This window comes from Triturus cristatus, chromosome 9 (genome assembly GCF_964204655.1).
Source record: "Triturus cristatus chromosome 9, aTriCri1.1, whole genome shotgun sequence".
Lineage (NCBI taxonomy): Eukaryota > Metazoa > Chordata > Amphibia > Caudata > Salamandridae > Triturus > Triturus cristatus.
In genome coordinates, this window is record NC_140592.1 from 262200084 (window position 1) to 262215968 (window position 15885).

General features: G+C 44.4%; 1 protein-coding gene across 3 annotated transcripts in view; it reads right to left on the reverse strand.

The window, feature by feature from the left end:
* LOC146797710 (plasma membrane calcium-transporting ATPase 2-like) overlaps nucleotides 1–15885 on the reverse strand; it is a 2176758-nt gene that overhangs the window by 1127583 nt on the left and 1033290 nt on the right. The window lies entirely within an intron of this gene.

The following is a 15885-nucleotide window of genomic DNA, read 5'->3' on the forward strand; positions in this document are numbered from 1 at the left end:
TAATGTAGATCACGCTGTAGAATTGGGTGACACATGGGCTAATATCGTTGCTGCAGACGCTAGACAAGTTGGTGGTGCAAAACCTGAGCCTTTGGTAGCAGAGCTCCCTGGTAGAATTATTACCTACATGAAAACTATAATGCCTGCGATGCGCGTAAATTGGGACAAACTATCCGCATGCAAGCAGACGAAAGATGAGACAGTGTCTGATTTCTTCACCAGGTTTGAAGAAACGTTTGTCGACCACAGTGGCCAAGACATGAGCACTGAAGGTGGCCAACGTTTATTCGTTGATAAATTTGTGCAGAATCTACTTCCCGAGTTGTGTAAAAAATTAAAAGACTCAGAAAGTTCTTTGGCTGTTTCCTCTTCAGCGCAAATACTGGCTACTGCACAGTATTATGAGAATAGAGACAAAGATGAGAAGGATAGAACAGATAAGAAAACGAAAGAACTTAAAACAAAGGTCCTCTTGCAGCAGGCCTATCCGCCACATGGAGGACAGAGTAATTATAGGCAAACACAAGGTATCTATCAGCAGCCCCAACAGTTTCAGAATAATAAGCAAATGAATGGGTATTATCAACCACGAATCCCTGTAGGTCCCAACCAATGTTCATATTGCAAAGAGGAAGGTCATTTTAAATATAGTTGCCCTAAATTAATGCAGCGTAACAGTAATGCGTATGGCGCAAGAGGTAGAGGTGGTCAACAAGCTCCTAGAGGGCGTGGAAATGTTCTCCAGAACGCGCGTCCTCTTCCGCCTCAAAATACCATAAATAGCTTTGATCAGCAAGCCAACGCGACTGGTAATACAGCTCAGTACTATAATAATGATTATTATGCAGAAGACGACAATGTAGAAGATGATGATTACTAGGACAGCCGTAGACAGAGAGAGGGAGTTGTTTCAGTGCCAGTGGATCAGAGCGGACCTTATGTTAAAGTAACTACAGCAAATGTAACGGAGCCCTTTCTGCTGGATACTGGTGCTGCAAAGAGTTCAATCATGCATTCAAAACTCCCTGGCGCGCCTTTGTCTGGCGAAATGAATGTCTCAGTAGGTTTTTCTGGCGCCCCAGTTAGGAACCCGATTTCTAGTCCTATGTCTCTTTCTGTTGGACCTTGTGAGCTAAAAGCACCCCTCATTCTAACGACAGGTTGTGGTGAAAATTTGCTAGGCTTAGATTTGCTAAAAAGATTGCATGCAACGCTATATTGTTCTCCCTCAGGAGTACAACTTACATTAGGCAAGAAAGTGATTTCCCCGATGTATTTGTCTAAAAATGCAATGCCACCTGAATTGTCATCCCTTCCTGATGCCCTTTGGGCTACTGGTCCCAATGATGTGGGTCTTTTGGAAATACCGCCATATGTGGTAACTTTAAAGGCCAATGTCAGATTGCCACGCATTCCCCAGTATAAGATCTCCAATGAAGGTCAGAAAGCGTTTTTAGAAATTGTCAGCGATTTGATCAAGAAGGGTGTGATTGAAGAGACAAGAGGCAACGTTTGCAATAGTCCTGTTTTACCTGTCTTAAAAAGAACGGACCCTTCACAGCCACCTGTTTACAGATTTGTGATTGATCTAAGAGAGGTTAATAAGATTGTTGTGCCACAGTTTCCAGTCGTCCCTGATATAACTGCCTTGTTAACCATGATTCCAGCATCCGCTGCATTGTTCTCAGTGATCGATCTTAAGAATGCCTTCTTTAGCATCCCAATTGCAGAGGAGAGCAGAGACATTTTTGGCTTTAGTTTAGGAGGTCGCAGCTTCCGCTTTAAACGCGCTCCCCAGGGCTACTGTGAAAGTCCATCAATATACAGTCAGGCTTTAAAAGCGCAGCTTGATGCACTTGTTTTACCCAGTGGCGCTATCCTTATTCAGTATGTTGACGATTTACTAATCGCCGCGGATACTGAAAAGATTTGCAAAGAAGCTACATTGTCATTGTTGCATCATTTGTCTGCCTTTCATCACAAAGTGTCTCTCTCAAAATTGCAATATTGTCGACAAGAAGTGACCTACTTAGGTCATCTCTTATCGAAGGAGGGAAGGAAACTGACCCCAGAAAGAATTCAAGCCATTGCACAGTTGAGTGTGCCAAGAACACAGAGAGAAGTGCGTGCTTTCTTGGGCATTACTTCATACTGTAGGCATTGGATTCCTAATTTTTCCTTGTTGGCAAAACCTTTGTTAGCATTAACATGCAAAGACACACCGAATCCTATCCCATGGTCTGAAGAGTGTCAGAAAAGTTTTTTGGAATTGCGTAATGCATTATGTTCAGTTCCTGTGTTGGGTACCCCTGACTACAGTAAGCCTTTTACATTGTATGTTCATGAGAAAGATGGTTGCGCATTATCAGTGTTAACACAGCCTTTTGGCGACAGACCGCGTCCATGCGCATACTTTTCGTCAACCTTGGACCCTGTAGCGAGGGCATTGCCAAGTTGTCTGAGAGCCACAGCCGCCGCAGCTATGTCTATTCGACAGTCTGCTGGCCTAGTAATGGATAACACATTGATTGTTATGGTTCCACATGCTGTGGACACATTGTTAAACAGGACCAAGACACAACACTTAACTAGTGCACGATTATCTGGTTATGAGCCGACACTGTTAGCAAATCATATACACATAAAGAGATGCAACACATTGAATCCAGCTACACTATTACCAATTCCAGCAGATCTAGATGAGATTGAGCAACATGATTGTCTATTCAGAACAGAAGAAGAAACGAAAGGGAGAGTAGATCTTAAAGATACTCCCCTAACTGAGTGTGATGGTACTTTATGGGTGGATGGTTCGTGTTTCAAGCTTCCAAATGGTGATACGACTGCTGCATATGCTATCACGACTTTGCACACGATTGTTGAGACTGCTCGTGTGCCACAGAATTCGGCTCAAGCAGCAGAATTGATTGCCCTTACGAGAGCATGCGTGTTGTCTGAAGGAATGAAAGTGAACATATATACAGACAGCCAGTACGCCTTTGGCGTGGCTCATAATTTTGGGCGATTGTGGAAAGAACGTGGGTTCCTGACTTCGCATGGAGCTAAGATTCAGAATGGCAAGTTGGTGAATGATCTCCTTGAGTCACTGACCCTACCGTTGCAAGTTGCGATTATGAAATGCAGTGCGCACAAGAAAATCACTGATGATGTTGGTCGTGGTAATGCGTTTGCTGATGAAGTCACGAAAGAAACAGCCAAAGATGTAAAGACTCGAATGTATGTTGCAGGCCCTGCCAGATGGGTTGGTGATGTTGGAATGTGTGAAAACACAATAGAGAGTGTAAAGTCCCTTCAAGCTGAAGCCACTGAGAAAGAATTGAGCAAGTGGAGAGAAAGTATGGGTAAGTTGGATGAGAATGGTTGTTGGATTGATTTGTCAGAACATAGGCGATGGTTGTTACCTGATGCATATGTGCTTCCAGTGGTTACTATGGCACATGGAATGGCACACATCAGTACGAAAGGAATCTGTAAGTTGTTGGCTCCAGTATGGCAGAATGCTGGAATTCCTAAGTGTGCAGAGAATGTGGTCAAGAATTGTATGGTATGCTTGAAGTACAACCCTGGTAGGGGAACCCCAACTCCAGCTGGTCATTTTGCGCCTCCATCATATCCATTTGAAGTTTTGCAGCTAGATTTTATCCACATGGAAAGGTGCAACAACCTGAAATATGTATTGGTGGTTGTTTGCGCTTTTTCAAAATGGATTGAGGCCTATCCCCTAAAGGATAACACTGCTCTATCCACAGCCAAAGCCCTTGTGAAAGAATTTTTCCCTAGGTTTGCAATGCCAAGAATGGTGTGGAGTGATAATGGGAGTGAGTTTGTGGGCCAAGTGTTGAAGAATGTGTGTGAGGGACTAGGTATAAGGCAGAAATTTCACGCTGCAAATCACCCCCAATCAGCTGGATTAGTAGAGCGCTACAACGGCGCTCTAAAACTCAAACTGGCCAAAATCCAAGCGAGCTCAGGTCTTAAATGGCCTGACGCTCTGCCTCTAGCACTCCTGTCCACTAGAATGACCGTGCACTCACGAGTGGGACTTAGTCCTTATGAGGTTGTTTTTGGCCGCCCGGCCAATGTATGGGGTGTGCCAAGACCGACGAAATTCAGTGAAATCGAACACCCAGTACTGCTTGATTACTTGTATGATTTGACGGTTAAACTGCGTGTTTTACACCAACAGGTGCACGATACTCTCCCCCGGCCTCTGAGGCTCCAGGACACCCCATTGACCCTGGCGCGTGGGTGCTCATCAAAAACTTTCAGCGGAAAACCAACGATGAGCCCCGCTGGATTGGTCCTCATCTCGTGCTACTGTCTACGAGATCAGCTGTTCGAGTAAAGGGGAAAAGGAACTGGATCCACGGCGCCCACGTGAAGAGGATCCCTTTGCCTCTGCCGTATGACCAGTGGGTCCAGGAGGGTATCGCAGACTCTGAAACAGACACTGTACCTCGTTTTGTGCCGTTCAGTGATGCACGCATAAAAGGCACAACTTCAGACCAGGAGAGTGACGATATTTTGCAAGAAGCTGTGCCACCGTCAATTCGATTGGACACTACAGAGCCTGAACTCTTGTTCCAAGACCAAACAGTACCTGGCCGTCTCCATTACAATCTGAGACCAAGGCCTATGGACAAATAAATATTCTTTTTCTTTTACCTTTTTATTTTTTGATAACCAGAGCTCTCCCATCTGAAGGACTTTCTTGATTTTTGTTTTTCGAACCACCATCCGGGTTCAGCCGCAGGGTCGCGGTGCCAAGACTTTGGGGTACAGGCCGAAGACGTTAGGTCGACGGTTCTGGTTGGTCTAGGGCGTTCCCTGGACTGACAGGCGTACTCCTTAGCAGAAGATACTCACCCGCCGCGTGCGGCACGATTAGAGGATGGAGTTTTGTAAGATGGAGAGACTCACTGAGGAAATGAACTTTAAAGCAAGAATATGTAAAACAATGAGGAGCAAACGCTTTGTATTTTTATGCCTGTTTGTATTATGTAGTATGGTAGTGTTTATTGTAGGATTTGTATTCTTCTCCTCTCAAGAGCCCATTGCCCCCACTGTACAGCCTATACCTCCTCCTACTATCTCCTCACACTCTTTTCACCCTCTGCCTGAACATGAACAAGTTAGACGATCAGAGTTTGTAAATAACTCGTTTATTCAGCTCCTGTACCAGCACCAACTAGTCATGAATACAACAAATTGTTGGGTGTGCGGTTTAATGCCACATACCATTAATAAGGGTATTCCCTATCTGGTGCTGCCGTATAGTTACAATGGATCGTCATGGGCATTCCAGACCATGTTTCTCTATGCACTAGATGCGTACTCCCCGCGACAACCGCGTTCCATCAGACCTAGCACCAATAATAAAGCTTTAATGAAAGGAGTTGCCGATATGAGCAGAGATATCGATGCATACTCATCCATTCCCAAAGAAGAGCTGAGAGCTTATGTAGGGTGGAACGCGACGGGGTATAGTATCAGTCTAGGTGAAAGACAGCGGAAAATCTCATCCCCAATCTGGGTCGTACCCCACATAGGTCGGTTCTCTTTGCAAGGTAATGGTCAGAATCCTAGAGCTCAACTGGGAAGAAGTGACTGTACTGAAACGTACACTTTTCCGTCACAGTTTTCCCCTGCGTTTTTGGCTGCCAAGGGTACATATTTTATCTGCAATGATCGAGCATATACATGGTTGCCCCCCGATTTCTCGGGCACATGTTATATTGCAAATCTGCTACCGCCAACATTTACTGCCGCCTCTGACTATCACAAGACCAGAGTTGTGAGAGGCGTGATTAGTAAGGAGGATACTGCCGGTCAGGAAGCGGGAGATTTCTTTTTGGGGACCTATGGTTAATAGTAGGAACCTGAGACAACTGACTCGTGTGGTTGAATCCACTGTTAATGTTACGGCTGGTGCCCTTGGTAATTTGACAGTTGAGCTCCAAGCGGATCGCCTCATGACTTTGCAGAACCGCATGGTTCTAGACGTCATACTTGCAGACCGTGGTGGGGTATGTAAGGTTATCCAATCCAGTTGTTGCATTTTCATACCAGACAACGCTCCAACAGTTTATCAAGCCATCTCCAAACTACATAAAATATCTGAGTCCATACACGTGGATAAAGGAGATTGGTCACTGGTGGGGTGGTTCTGGGAACTGATATCTGCCTGGGGTTGGAAAGTTCTGATGGTCATTGGAATGATCTTAGCCATCCTTTTCCTGTTCTGTCTGTGCGTACAGTGTGCTCCCGCGATATGTGGCCTCTGTGCTACATTATGTGTAAGGAAACCTGTATCGAGGGACGAGCTAAGTAATAGGATGATGCTACAGCAACATCTCCATGACTTCGTGAATATTGACCTAGACTCGGATTGAAATGAGTATAGTTATTGCCTATGTAAGGGCAAAAGGAGGGTCTGTCGTACTTTAGAATTTGGGACCGCGTAGGAGGCAGGGACCTACCCCTGTCTATCTCGGTAATAGTGAACCGCGAATGGTTAATGCGGTATGTACAAGTGCTTTGTGTAACGTTTTAGCTATGAATGCACTGTGTATACGCTATTTTACATCACTACGTGGGTTCCATTTTGTATCGGTGGCCATCTTATGGTTGCCCTCACATAGGCTATATAGCATGAAGTGAATACGGGCCTTTTAGAGCACATGTGCTCCTCTTTGACTTTTCTGTGACCTGGGCAGCTTGGCTCCGCTGCCCCAGGTCAAACTGGTCCCACGAGTTCCCCGTCCTCTGGCTTCCTGTGATTAGCATCAGGGCTTGACACACCATAAAGTCTTTTCATCCTACACAACCCTCCAGCTAATCTCTTTCTCACCTGACTGTTCCTGCTTTATGGCTTGTTTCCCAAAACAGGAGATGCTCATGTTTATTGGGGCCTATCGATATCTGATGTGGGATCTGAGCCTTGCTGTGTAAATAATTGCGGGCTGGCTTAACTGGAATGTGGGATGGTCATCATGACTCTGCCTTTTCGTTTGTAATGTATACTTTAAATGACCATACCATAAACCTAGGAATGTATGCCTGAGGCAGGAAATTCTGTATTTAAGGAGAAGCCCGTTTCTGTGATTTTCAGCAGTCTCCTGAGAACATACACGCTGTTGTACTTCTAGGATACCTGTAATTGGTCTGCAGCCAATAAACTGATCTTTGACTTCACCCAGAAGACTCTGTGTTTCTGTAGGTCTGAAACAGGAAGAACCCCGAAGTCATAGGGTGTGTTCCCCTGCACCGCTGGGCTTAAAATACCCAGTACTTCACTGCTGTGTGAGTGGGTTGTGTCAACGCTTTTCACATTGCCTCTGGGATAAGACTTACTGCTCTGCCAAGCTACCAAAGGGGTGAGCAGGGGTTATCTTCAGTGTGTAACTCCCTTGCCCTGACTAGAGTGGTGGTTTCTGCCTGGCTTAGGCGCATGCCTTAGCCCACCAGAAATCCAATTTTTAACAACCTCCTGTCATGAGTCTGCCATATTGAAAGTATTCCCTACTTTGACTGTCGCTGAACATCTAGGAAAATGATACCCACTCCTGCTAAAGCATCTCACCTTTTAGTCTGACTGCCCCTTTTTTGTATTGGAATAAGGAATTGTTGGCAACTAGTGCATGAGCCTACATTCTTAAAATTCTCTGTCCTGGTAAATCCCATGTTGTTTCCATGGTACTTGGACGTTCAAATTTCTTCCCATTCCATTATGCTGCTTATTGCTTGTGAGCGGGAGGAGGGCGCTATTGATATCACCCCTTGGCGCTCCGCTTACCCATCACATCCAGCCTTGTTACTCTCTATCCAGACGCCCTGGACTGCCTGACCCTTTAGGGCTTAAGAGAACCATCCCGACGATGAGGGAAACAACCTGGGTTCTTCCAGCCAATCCATGTTGTTCCCTGCCATGAAGACCCTGGAAGAGCTCGTGGAGGGCGGACTCTCTGTTGAGGAAGTGCCGAAGTTGGAGAGGACATCGCGGGATCAAGGACCGGAGTTGAAGCTGAGCGGACGCGTCAGCAGGGAAGAAGACCGCCAGCATGTTCTCGACGTTGGAGAGACTCCAGGAGGCCAACATCCCCACAAACTGCCCCTCAGAGTGGCTAGCCAAGATACGTGCCCGGGTCCAAACCTGAGGGTGAGGTGGTGAGAGAGGCGCAAGGAGGATGGGGAAGAGTAACTGACAGATCAGTCGGAGGGAGACATGTTCAGGGACGCTCTCGCTCCTAATTGTTTTCTTTTTTTTTTTTTTGTATAATGTTGCACCTTATATAATCGCTTGAGCCTATCTACAAATGAGAACCTGTGGACATAACCGGTTAGAGATTTTGCTAAAGCCGTTTTTCTTGTATTTTTGTGCACATTCGGTGACCGACAAAAAGAGATACTTTTCTCTTTTTGTTGCTTTGGTGAAATTCCTCCTCACTTTGTCAACTTCCCCTAAAAGCCCTGTGTAACATTGTCGGGCATTTACCATTAGTTTTTTCTTTCAATTTCCCTGAGGGGCATTGGCATTTGGCTCTTCTGGCATGGCTGACTGAGGAAGTCTCAAGAAGAAAAGGACTGACTGTGCATTTACTTTGTTATTTGGGACAATAAAAGGTTTACTACTATAACCAGAACAAGAGTACTATGTGGCTCATTAAACACGTCCCTGTTAAAAGCTGAAATCACTTATTCTGCAGACCCTGTGGTTTTCATCAATTCCTATCTGTGCTTCTTGATTGATAGTTTCACATTTTGTGCCATGAATTGACCATGTGGCACACATGCACTAATCAGCCTTCATATATCATCCAATGTAGAGGACTCTCTGCTTTCTGCGAGTTTAGTAGAGCAGATTCACCTGAAATTGTATCTCACGCCCTAGGTCAATCATTTCATCTTAGGGGAGTTATCCCTCTTCGCTGATCTTACTTCATGAGGTATTCAAGAGAGATGTCACTTGCTGAACACTGCTTACTGAGTAGGTTGGGGTCTGTATTCTGTTTTTGTGGGGATTGCTTTTTCTTTCTAATGGTCTGTATAGTAGAAGGCCAAGGGATAAGGCTTTGTGTACAGGCTCTTTGAGGAACCCTTCAGATGCTTTGGTCTAGGAGAGTGGAGCTGTTCTTGGTTGGTTTAATCACTTTCAATGCTGGGGATGTCTGTGTTTTTCCACATGTTTTATGAATCAGTCTAAAGTTACGTATGTTTGGAATCATGATGAGATTTTTGCCTTGTGCTGGGTATCATGGGTACGGGGTACACGTGTCCTCCATGAGTTGATGATCATAAGCAGAAGATGTAGCATGTGACAGGCAGGTATAGAGTAGCTGTAGCTCTACCCTCGAAGGGTTGCTACAGTGTGTGCACTCAGCAGATATCTGATACGCCGACATCACTTTCAATCTGAATCTGTACATGCTTGTTAGTTATACAAGTGCCAGCATTGCAATATCTGAGTCTAACATCAGAATCATGGTGTACTTGGTGTCAGTTGTGCCTTTCTCCATTTTGGCTGCTCACAGATTCTCTTTCAGTTGTTTCCTACATATGGATGGAGAGATTTCTTGAACTGGTAGTTAGTGTCATACCATTGTCTAAAAGTTATCTACAAAAGTTTTGAGTTGTGTGGACCATTGAGGTGCTGAATGGTCTTTATGTGAACATTGTTATCTGCATTATACCTACCCATATAATAAGTAGTATATCAATGACCAGGGGGAGCAGGTTCTTGTGCCAGCTCCGTCTGTGACAGTTCTCCTGTTCAGCTTGCCCACAGTCCATACCCTCTGCTGCCTTTCTACCTGCTGCCCTCTGTTTCTGCCTCCTCTGTTCTATTTCTGCTCTATTTGACCTTTTCTGCTAGTTTTCTGACCTCTGTTTTGCCTTTTCTGCTCATTTTTCTGTCCTCCATTTTGCCTTTTCTGCTAATTTTTCTGCCCTCTGTTTTGCCCCGCTCTGCTCTGTTTTGCCTTTTCTGCTTGTTTTTCTGTCTGTGTTTTGCCTTTTTATATTAATTTCTTTACTCTTCCCACCGTTTTCTAAAGATCTGGTTCTTTGAGGGAGACCTCAGACCCCAGAACCAAGATAACAACAGGGGTGACAGTGCCACACTCTACAAATGCTGATTGATTGAATGTTGTTAAATGATGCTGATACCTTGCATCTTAGTTCCAACTGTGGTGCTCAACTGTGGTCCTCATGCACACACATGAGTGTGTGCATGAGGGACTTTTGTTTAGGCCACAGGTGGTGCACCACTGTTTTTTTTTATTTTTCAGTGTGCCGCAACATGCATGTTTTGTTCAATCAATGTCATAATGGAATTTATTGACTAGCAATCTGTGGGCTAGGACTTGCATCCACCTTCACATTTGAAAGGTAACTTGCTGCCCTACTTTAAAGTAAAGGGCATGGATGCACCCCATTTATGCAAAACAGTGGATTTCTGCCCTTCCCCCCTATGCTGGTGCCGTTTAGGCAGCCAAGAGCCAACGCAGGTACCCTTGCACCATGTGTGTTGTCGGACATAATGGTTTTGCGCAGGAAGGGACACCTTCATGGACAAAAACAATCCTAAGAGGTGTTTTCCTCTTTCTATGTTTGCTGCACAATGCAGCACACATAGAAAGAGGAAAACACCTCTTAGGATTGTCTTAGGCCAGCAGAATGCAGCACACATAGAAAGAGGAAAACACCTCTTAGGATTGAATTAGAGCAGCAGAATGCAGCACACATAGAAAGAGGAAAACACCTCTTAGGATTTGCTTAGGGCAGCAGAATGCAGCACACATAGAAAGAGGAAAACAACTCTTAGGATTGACTTAGGGCAGCAGAATGTAGCACACATAGAAAGAGGAAAACAACTCTTAGGATTGACTTAGGGCAGCAGAATGTAGCACACATAGAAAGCGGAAACACAAGGAGAAATAAAGATATTGCTCCTCGTTATACCTCTCCTCATGAGGCGTAAGGATTTGGCACTTCCCCAGGTTCACATGATCTTGTAAATCTGGGGCAGCATCAACATATATGGGTGTTGCGTGGGAAAACCCACCACAACGTCTATGGAACGCATCCCAAGCACAGAGTAAATCAACACAGATTTTTGTGCTGCATTCCCTTACTCCATATCAATGAGGCCATCCAAAGCCACCCATAGTGGCTCTGAGTGGCCTTATAGATCTGATTTTGAAATCTGTGCCGCTGGAGCATCACAAAGTGAGTTGTGCTCGTAAATAAGCCTCTAGGAGTAAAAAAAATTGCACAATAGCTTTTACAGCTCCTTCATTTTTGTTTGTATTTCTATTTCTGTTATAATAATTATCACTTGTTTCGTTTTTAGTGACTCAAGGAACATGCAGCACTGAAAAAATGCACAGATAAACAAACAGTTGCATTAGGGGTAGCAGTTTGCCGGCATAGGTTGGCGTAGGCTCGAAGAATTCCTCTTTCAACTCAAGTCCCAGTAAATGCTGGCGCACCCCCTCGTGTGTGCAAATGCTGTTGCTTGTGGTTTCCACCGGATATGTTTGAGCCATTTAATTTTAAAAACGCAAGAGTGCACACATTGCCTTTAACCGTTCTCAATAAATGTTTGTTCAATAAATATGCATTTTTTTCTAAATTCCCCCCCCCCCCCCAAAAAAAAAAAATCAGGGTTTCTTTTATTAATGCAGTTACAAAAGAGGTTCGAAATTGGAAGGCAGAAATGTGTGGATTAAGCTTCAGGAAAGCCGGTAGGATCTCAGGAAGTGCGTCTTCTTCAGCGTATTCACCTACTGCAAAGTGCATTCCCAGGAGGCTTTGCGTTTCCACTATGACAAGCGGGTCTGAATGTAGGGGTGGGCGGAATTTGCGGAATTAACCTTCGCAAATTATCGCGAGAATGTTTAAAATTATCGCAAACAAGCAGAAATATCGCAAAGATGCGGAAGTTTTTTTCCGGCATGTTCGCGAGATTTTCTGCATGGTTGCGGGTCGCCAACTTACCCATGTGGTTGCTTGCGGGCGCGGCCATCTTGTTTTGAGTTGTTCTCGCGGTGCATGATCGCGAGAAGAAAGACGTGATCGCGCGACGCATGACGTCACTGCGGGCGCGAACTGTCGCGAGACAGCGCAAATGGCTAAAAACAATACAACATCTCATGGAGAACGCGACCGGATCAAGAAAACTTGTCGGCGAACGCAGGGATTCAGGTAAGGCGATCGCGCGCGCGCGAGAATGTATCATTTTACAGCGCGAGCAAGAAACAAATTATCGCCAAGCTGCGGAAACCGGAATTTTTGACATTTTCGCGCTCTCCGCGGAACGCAAAAATGTCAAATTATCGCAATTTCCGCGAACGGAACGAAATTTTTGCCCAGGCCTATCTGAATGGCAATCTAACAGTGGGAATAGGTCTCCCGCCATGCTGGAAAATTATGGTTAGTGCCTTTCCGATATGGACACTTGCAGGGCTGCTGATGTCAGAAGTTTCCTTTCTGTAACCACAGCAGCCTTTCATATACAAGCAAATGTGGCTATAAATAGAATTGTATACCTTAGGGAAGAACAGCGAAGAAAGCAAAAGGAGGCTGCAGAGTATTAAAAGTAAAGGCGGAGCTATTGGCAACGAGGTGATTTCATCAAAGGTTGCCGGCTAAAAATCTTCATCTTCATGTTAAAGTAATCTTTCCAATTAGGGAGTGTTTTTGGTGAATGTTATCTGATGACACCAACATTTGAGATTTTTTTCACGTGGAAATGTATTAATGAAGATTTTTTCCACCGCTTACTCGTATTAAAAAGGCTCATGCTTCCACCAACAGAATTGGCAATGATGCATGCTGGGGGATGCCCACGTCACCTCATGAAGGCACAATAAAAAAAAGGATTTAAGAAGGGCTTTTTCATAATAAAGGCAATGTGGAATGAGTGAAGTGGCTCGCCATTGCATCTGAAAATGCATCATTTTTTAGGCATTTTGAAACAACAATATGTGCCCTTGAATTTGTAGATGTGAAGGTTAATCTCAGTTCACCTAGAGCATGTTCAGATGGTACATTATGATATACGGTTTAGGCATAAATCTTCCTTTTTAGTTAACTCTGAAAATTCTGTGTGAGAAAATGTATAAAAATAATGCACAGGACATTCAGGACTGTGTATGGTTGTGAGGTATATTTAATGTATTTTCGATTCATTACAATGACTTGCTTTAGGGAACGCAGTGTTGGATTTTAAGTCCAACACCTTCCCGACTGATACAAAGACTGGAGTTGGAATAGTAAATTATACTACTCCAAAGTCCAGTGCTTCCTAAGGCAAATCGTTCTAATGACTTGTGTGCTAAAGGAACACGTAGTAATGACGCGTTCGTTGTATTGCCCCTGTTGCTATGGCATGCGTGGTAAAGGTATGCGTGATTTTGTCAAACAACACTTTTGGACAACCTAATTTCTTATTATATGCTACAGCTGGAGAAGATAGTTCTCCCAAATATCTCTGGGTGAAAGGGACAAAGGACATTCCTGTTTACATCTGTGTCTATATCAGAAGGTACTTCCAGGATATAACCTGTGGGTGAAAACAAAGCTTACTGTCGATAGAAGAGTGTTAGAAATGGGATTCCTGGTTGGCTGAGGCATGCACCAGGCCAGGCAAGAACGACAACTCTAGTCATGGCTAGCTAAGTACCCACTAAAGTTAACCTGTGCTCACCCTCTGGTAGCTTGCACAGAGCAGTCAAGCTTATCTAAAGAGACAATGTGTAAAGAATTTGTGCAAAACACACAAAAGTAACACAATGAATACAACACAAAAAGAAAACACATATTTATTCAAATAGAATATGATATTCTGAACAAAACAAGACCAAAATGAAAAAAATCTAAATTATAGAAGTTGAGATATTGAATTTTAAAGGAATGAATGCAGTAACGTCCAAGTAGACCTAAAAAGGTTAATTTAGGTCACGCTGGACCTGGGGAAAGTCAAAGCTGACTGGGATGGAGTGCTGACTGGCTACAGGACCCACACAGGCACCGGTGAACAAAGTATCTTTCCTCGTCGCAAACAGTGAGAAGCGTCGATGTCCTGGTCCACAGGATGCGTCAATCTTCTTCATGCAGTGAAGGCGATACGTCAGTTCTGAAGACAGGTGGAGAGGCGAGAGGCATTGAGAGATGTGCCGGATTCTGCAACTTAGTTGAGGGGATGCGTCGATTTCACCAAGCTGCAACAGTGGCGATATGTTGTCTGATGTGTAAATCTCTGGAGGCAAAGCACTGGTTCCGAGACGATGCGTCTATATTACTCCTGCAACCAGGTCGATGTGCTGGGTCTGCTACACACAGACAGGAGATGCATCAAAATCTGTGTTGCACGTATCTGAGCCACTTCCAGTGAGCCAGGCACAGGAGCCAGGGTAGAGACTTTGATATCCCTTAGTGTCAAGCAACTGGAGGCAAGCCAACAAGCCCCTGGAGATCACTTAGAGGGAAGCCAGAGTCCAGGTCTCCTTCAGCAGAGTCAGAGAGTAGCGGGCAGTAGGCAGCAAACAGAAATCAGGCCTTCCAGATCAGCAGTCCAGTTGAGTCCTTTAAGCAGGACAACAGTTCTTCTGGCTTCAGTTACAAGTCCAGGAGTGTCTGATTTGGTGGGCTCAGAGAACCAACACTTTTACCTAAAAGTACTTTTGATGTGGAGGTGACTTCAAAGCAGCTCCCTGAAGTGCTCCAGTATCCCTTTCAACCTAGTCCTGTCTGCCAGGCCATCTGTGGGGATAATCAGTCCTTTGTGTGGGGACAGGACACTGCCTATTCAAGTGAAGTTTTAGCCCCTCCCTGCCATCCTGCCCAGGCAAAGGCCATCTGAATGCAGATGTATGTTGATGGGTACTATGATATACCTATCCTTCCTGTGTTGTGGCTGTCTAGAAGAATGCACAAAAAATAGCAGTCACCCACCCCAGAAATGTATCGGAGGCAGGCTGTTAGGCATACAGAGCAGTAAGTGCAGCAAAATATCAAATTTCTAAAAGTGGATTTTCTAAAACAGTAATTTTAAATACAACTTCACCAGTGAGGAGGAGTTATCATCACCATTCCAAAGATATGAAACATGAACAAGCCACTACTCTCTGATCAGGAAATACAAATTAAAAGTGTATTAAGGAATTCCCAATACTAGCCTATGAGAGGAGTAAGCCTCTCAGTAGTGAAAAACGAATTTGGATGTTTGTAACTACCAGGACATGTAAAGATTAAACACACGTGTCCGACCTTTTACTTACATGTCACCCTGCCAATATGGTTACTTAGGGCCTACCTTAGGGTTGTCTATTTGTAATAAAAGGGGAGTTAGAGGCTTGGCAAGTAGTCTTAAATGTAAAGCCAAAGTGGTAGTAAACTGCACACACAAGTACTGCAAGGTCAGGCCTGATAGAGGCTTAAAAAGCTATTTATGTGGGTAGCACAATCAGTGCTGCAGGCCCACTAGTAACATTTGACTTATAGGCCCTGGGTATATATTATACCACTTTACAAGGGACTTACAAGTAAATCAAATATGCCAATCATGTATACACCAATGTCACCATGTTTAGGGGAGAAGCAAATGCACTTTAGCACTAGTTGGCGGTGGTAATGTGCACAGAGTCCTAAAGCCTACAAAAAGATTCAGCAAAGCAGCAGGTAAAAGGCACAAACTCTGGGGAAAGACCACCGTATGGTTGACAGGTCCAAAAGGGTAAATGGTATCTCTTCCCATTCAGATATTGGTCAACTATTACCATGGCATACAATATGAACAGGAAATCGCCTTAGCAGTGAAATGTTTGTATAGATTAGTGCTATAGGTTGCCCACCAGTTGCATA